At 52.8% G+C, this 5,000-nt stretch overlaps 1 non-coding gene across 1 annotated transcript in view; it reads left to right on the forward strand.

The window, feature by feature from the left end:
• The first annotated feature begins 3,550 nt into the window (after positions 1-3,550).
• The window catches only part of LOC124761266, a 1,909-nt gene continuing 459 nt past the window's right edge, over positions 3,551-5,000 (forward strand). Inside the window, exon 1 of the ribosomal RNA XR_007012412.1 lies at positions 3,551-5,000. This exon is cut by the window's right edge and continues 459 nt beyond it. This is a non-coding gene — a ribosomal RNA (small subunit ribosomal RNA).

Genomic DNA, 5,000 nt, shown 5'->3' on the forward strand with positions numbered 1-5,000 from the left:
GCCAGCCACTCTGATCACGCACCACTCTCTGCTTCTAACGGGCGCACATACAATATGTAAGCACCAGCATGGAACAACATCCAGTGCATCCTCTCCGCCACATTACACAATCCACACTATCACAACCAGACCAGGAGGTCCATGCGGAAAATACAATATCCCACCCTTTCGACATCCACCATTGCGCAGATCAGGCACCAACACCCACACATGTCCTATACAACGGTGCACCCAACATCACAATAGTACCTCCTGTCACAGCGCACAAACAATGACATGAGTCAAAGACACAGGTCTGACACAAGCATAGAATTGGAGCGCCGCCTCTAATAAGCCAAAGGTGCATCCTGACGTGACAAATCTGATCATGTCACAAGCATTCACTTACTATAATCACTATCAACGAACCTGCCGCCCCCGCCCCCCCCTACACCTTTCCTTACAACAACGTGTAACCTAACCTAACCTAACCTATGTTGTACCTTAACCTAACCTATGTTGTACCTTAACCTAACCTATGTTGTACCTTAACCTAACCTATGTTGTACCTTAACCTAACCTATGTTGTGCCTTAACCTAACCTATGTTGTGCCTTAACCTAACCTATGTTGTGCCTTAACCTAACCTATGTTGTGCCTTAACCTAACCTATGTTGTGCCTTAACCTAACCTATGTTGTGCCTTAACCTAACCTATGTTGTGCCTTAACCTAACCTATGTTGTGCCTTAACCTAACCTATGTTGTGCCTTAACCTAACCTATGTTGTGCCTTAACCTAACCCATGTTGTGCCTTAACCTAACCCATGTTGTGCCTTAACCTAACCCATGTTGTGCCTTAACCTAACCCATGTTGTGCCTTAACCTAACCCATGTTGTGCCTTAACCTAACCCATGTTGTGCCTTAACCTAACCCATGTTGTGCCTTAACCTAACCCATGTTGTGCCTTAACCTAACCCATGTTGTGCCTTAACCTAACCCATGTTGTGCCTTAACCTAACCCATGTTGTGCCTTAACCTAACCCATGTTGTGCCTTAACCTAACCCATGTTGTGCCTTAACCTAACCCATGTTGTGCCTTAACCTAACCCATGTTGTGCCTTAACCTAACCCATGTTGTGCCTTAACCTAACCCATGTTGTGCCTTAACCTAACCCATGTTGTGCCTTAACCTAACCCATGTTGTGCCTTAACCTAACCCATGTTGTGCCTTAACCTAACCCATGTTGTGCCTTAACCTAACCCATGTTGTGCCTTAACCTAACCCATGTTGTGCCTTAACCTAACCCATGTTGTGCCTTAACCTAACCCATGTTGTGCCTTAACCTAACCTATGTTGTGCCTTAACCTAACCTATGTTGTGCCTTAACCTAACCCATGTTGTGCCTTAACCTAACCCATGTTGTGCCTTAACCTAACCCATGTTGTGCCTTAACCTAACCCATGTTGTGCCTTAACCTAACCCATGTTGTGCCTTAACCTAACCCATGTTGTGCCTTAACCTAACCCATGTTGTGCCTTAACCTAACCCATGTTGTGCCTTAACCTAACCCATGTTGTGCCTTAACCTAACCCATGTTGTGCCTTAACCTAACCCATGTTGTGCCTTAACCTAACCCATGTTGTGCCTTAACCTAACCCATGTTGTGCCTTAACCTAACCCATGTCGTGCCTTAACCTAACCCACGTCGTGCCTTAACCTAACCCACGTCGTGCCTTAACCTAACCCACGTTGTCGCCTAACGTAACCCACGTTGTCGCCTAAACCTGCTCTGTAATTGTTATACGACTCGTTCAATTAGTGTAGTGTTGCCCACCCGCAACCCTCGCAATATAGTTCGCTACTCGCACTCCCCGCTCCCCTGTGTATCGCTTCATGTTAAACACCTTGCAAGTCTTGCTCACTTTCCACATGCTCCTGCTGTACACTGTAATGTGGATGGCAGCAGGACGTACATGCCGCCCCTCCCCACGTCCCCACCTTGCCCCCTGCCTTCGCAAGCTGGTTGGTGAGAACTTTGCATGTTCAATGCCCTCCGCATGCGACGTACTCAGGCTACGTTGTGGTGCGGCCTGTGTCAACTGTCCGCTAATGTCGTACGCGTAAACCACAATCTGTACTGCACATTCGTCCTTATGTACTGAATGATACATCGTGGCACATGTGTGACCGTACAACGACTGCGCCCAAAAACGGCGGACCATACAGTGCAAATATTGTGCACGCAGCTACGTGTCGTCTCCCTATGAGAGCTGGATTGCAGTGTGGTACGCCATAGAGACGTGTGGGAGGAACGGACGCCGTGGATGGCGATCAGCATGAGCTGTCTGTTGATGTATTCGGACCTAGTCGTCTCTCCTCACACACCGTGATGGCATGGTGCACCGCGTTCCATATCTGCGACATGCTACAGAGGCCGGTTGACAGTCGTTCGAGCAATGGACATCGCATACGTACGGGGGCCACCTTCCACGTATTGTCTAGGCGTGCACATTTTGTTGCGTGTATGTGGGCAGACGTAGTGTGGCGTGACACCTGACACAGGCATGCAATAATCGTGGAAGTTGCAAATGGCGATGGACGCCTGCGTTTTCTGGTGAAGTTACGCAAATGAACAAATGGTAACCTGTTGTGGTGCGGTTGTTCTCGCTAGGGGTGAATCGGTGATGGCGACGATAGGTTGAGGTACTAACCGGTTGTTCCAGCGATACCCACCATGCCGACGAAACTGAACGGCATCTGGGTGTGAAGCGATACGCGGCGGTGGCTGGGTGGGACCGTCCCCGGCCGGTGAGGGGGCGCCTCCCGGCGTGCTGGCCGCGCGGTGCGTGGGCGCACGCGCTACAGCCGGCTGGTGGGGGCGGCCAGTGGCAGGCGCGCCGGCCGACGGACGCGGCAGGCGTCGCAGCTGCGCGCCGGCGCACCCTGCGCGCGGCGCCGTGCGGCCAAAGTAGGTCCTCGCGGGCCCGGTGCGAAGCGCGGTGGACATCTTCAGTGTGCTGGTCCGATTGAGGACTGTGTGCGTTGAGGATGCGCTGCCGCCCGGCGCTCGGCGCCGCGACGCCGTCTGCTGCTCGGTCGCCCCAGCGGTTCTCGCTGGTGGTTTGTATCGCAGCTGTGCGGATGTGTTGGCGCGTGCGCTGTGCTGGGAGAGTTCGCTTCGGCACCCAAGTGGGGCTTTTGTCCTTCTGTGGCGCTGGCGTTGGAGCTGCCGGTCACCGTAGGTGGCGCGTGTTGTCTCCCGCCGGCAATGCCACGACAGCACGCTCCCGGGCCTCTGTCGGCAGCGGCAAGCTCAGTTGGGAGCACGGGTGGTCGCACCGAAAGCGTCTACTCGCCTAACTCCGGGCGATTGCGCCTCTCTCGAACCCGACCAAGTACTTGGGACGGCGCTGCGCGCCGCCGGGACCTGAGAGGGTTTCGAGGTGTATTGTGCAGGGGAGCTCAGCCTCCTCCTGTTTGCAGAATGATTGAGCGGACGCTTGCGTGTTCGCGCGGGCCCCCGGGACACACTCCCGGGCGGCCGGCTGCTCAGCTCTAGTTGACGCAGCTCCCTGGTTGATCCTGCCAGTAGTCATATGCTTGTCTCAAAGATTAAGCCATGCATGTCTCAGTACAAGCCGCATTAAGGTGAAACCGCGAATGGCTCATTAAATCAGTTATGGTTCCTTAGATCGTACCCACGTTACTTGGATAACTGTGGTAATTCTAGAGCTAATACATGCAAACAGAGTCCCGACCAGAGATGGAAGGGACGCTTTTATTAGATCAAAACCAATCGGTCGGCTCGTCCGGTACGTTTGCCTTGGTGACTCTGAATAACTTTGGGCTGATCGCACGGTCCTCGTACCGGCGACGCATCTTTCAAATGTCTGCCTTATCAACTGTCGATGGTAGGTTCTGCGCCTACCATGGTTGTAACGGGTAACGGGGAATCAGGGTTCGATTCCGGAGAGGGAGCCTGAGAAACGGCTACCACATCCAAGGAAGGCAGCAGGCGCGCAAATTACCCACTCCCGGCACGGGGAGGTAGTGACGAAAAATAACGATACGGGACTCATCCGAGGCCCCGTAATCGGAATGAGTACACTTTAAATCCTTTAACGAGTATCTATTGGAGGGCAAGTCTGGTGCCAGCAGCCGCGGTAATTCCAGCTCCAATAGCGTATATTAAAGTTGTTGCGGTTAAAAAGCTCGTAGTTGGATTTGTGTCCCACGCTGTTGGTTCACCGCCCGTCGGTGTTTAACTGGCATGTATCGTGGGACGTCCTGCCGGTGGGGCGAGCCGAAGGCGTGCGACCGCCCCGTGCGTGCTCGTGCGTCCCGAGGCGGACCCCGTTGAAATCCTACCAGGGTGCTCTTTATTGAGTGTCTCGGTGGGCCGGCACGTTTACTTTGAACAAATTAGAGTGCTTAAAGCAGGCAAGCCCGCCTGAATACTGTGTGCATGGAATAATGGAATAGGACCTCGGTTCTATTTTGTTGGTTTTCGGAACCCGAGGTAATGATTAATAGGGACAGGCGGGGGCATTCGTATTGCGACGTTAGAGGTGAAATTCTTGGATCGTCGCAAGACGAACAGAAGCGAAAGCATTTGCCAAGTATGTTTTCATTAATCAAGAACGAAAGTTAGAGGTTCGAAGGCGATCAGATACCGCCCTAGTTCTAACCATAAACGATGCCAGCCAGCGATCCGCCGCAGTTCCTCCGATGACTCGGCGGGCAGCCTCCGGGAAACCAAAGCTTTTGGGTTCCGGGGGAAGTATGGTTGCAAAGCTGAAACTTAAAGGAATTGACGGAAGGGCACCACCAGGAGTGGAGCCTGCGGCTTAATTTGACTCAACACGGGAAACCTCACCAGGCCCGGACACCGGAAGGATTGACAGATTGATAGCTCTTTCTTGATTCGGTGGGTGGTGGTGCATGGCCGTTCTTAGTTGGTGGAGCGATTTGTCTGGTTAATTCCGATAACGAACGAGACTCTAGCCTGCTAACTAGTCG

The sequence above is a fragment of the Schistocerca piceifrons genome, unplaced genomic scaffold, assembly GCF_021461385.2.
Source record: "Schistocerca piceifrons isolate TAMUIC-IGC-003096 unplaced genomic scaffold, iqSchPice1.1 HiC_scaffold_578, whole genome shotgun sequence".
In the NCBI taxonomy this organism is placed as follows: Eukaryota; Metazoa; Arthropoda; class Insecta; order Orthoptera; family Acrididae; genus Schistocerca; species Schistocerca piceifrons.